General features: G+C 60.0%; 1 pseudogene across 1 annotated transcript in view; it reads left to right on the top strand.

Annotated features, from left to right (window-relative positions):
* The first annotated feature begins 257 nt into the window (after positions 1 to 257).
* Positions 258 to 690, top strand: part of LOC116547824 — a 1,391-nt pseudogene continuing 958 nt past the window's right edge. The window contains exon 1 of the transcript XR_004267195.1: positions 258 to 690. This exon is cut by the window's right edge and continues 958 nt beyond it. The product of XR_004267195.1 is annotated as a phosphatidylethanolamine-binding protein 1 pseudogene (transcript).

Genomic DNA, 690 nt, shown 5'->3' with positions numbered 1-690 from the left:
AGGCTGAGATGGGAGGATTACTTGAGCCCAGCAGGTGGAGGCTGCAGTGAGCTCAGATCGCACCGCTGCACTCCAGCCTGGGTTACAGAGCAAGATCCTGCTTAAAAAAAAAAAGGTGGATACATTGGCTCACGACTGTAACCCCAGCATTTTTGGAAGTCAAAGCAGGCAGATCGCCTGAGGTCAGGCATTTGAGACCAGCCTGGCCAGCATGGTAGACAGTAGAAATCCTTTCTCTATTAAAAATACAAAGCGGTGAGCGGAGCTGGGCGGCGGCGCGTGCGCTCGCCTGCCCTTGGGTCCCGCCTTCCCGGGCCAGTGTGTGGAGGCCTCCGTGTCGCCGTGGCCGCCCGCACCTGGCCTGCCGCGGCACTCTCGGCTGCAGCTCTGCTCGGCCCCGCGATGCCGGTGGACCTCAGCAAGTGGTCCGGGCCCTGGAGCCTGCAGGAAGTGGATGAGCAGCCGCAGCGCCCGCTGCATGTCACCTACGGGGAGCGGCGGTGGACGAGCTGGGCGAAGTGCTGACGCCCACCCAGGTCAAGAACAGACCCACCAGCATTTCGTGGGACGGTCTTGATTCAGGGAAGCTCTACACCTTGGTCCTAACAGACCCGATGCTCCCAGCAGGAAGGATCCCAAGTATGGAGAATGGCATCATTTCCTGGTGGTCAACATGAAGGGCAATGACAT

This window comes from Sapajus apella, unplaced genomic scaffold, assembly GCF_009761245.1.
Source record: "Sapajus apella isolate SASKATOON/1434 unplaced genomic scaffold, GSC_monkey_1.0 scaffold4898, whole genome shotgun sequence".
In the NCBI taxonomy this organism is placed as follows: Eukaryota; Metazoa; Chordata; class Mammalia; order Primates; family Cebidae; genus Sapajus; species Sapajus apella.
This window is presented reverse-complemented; position numbering and strand designations above follow the sequence as displayed.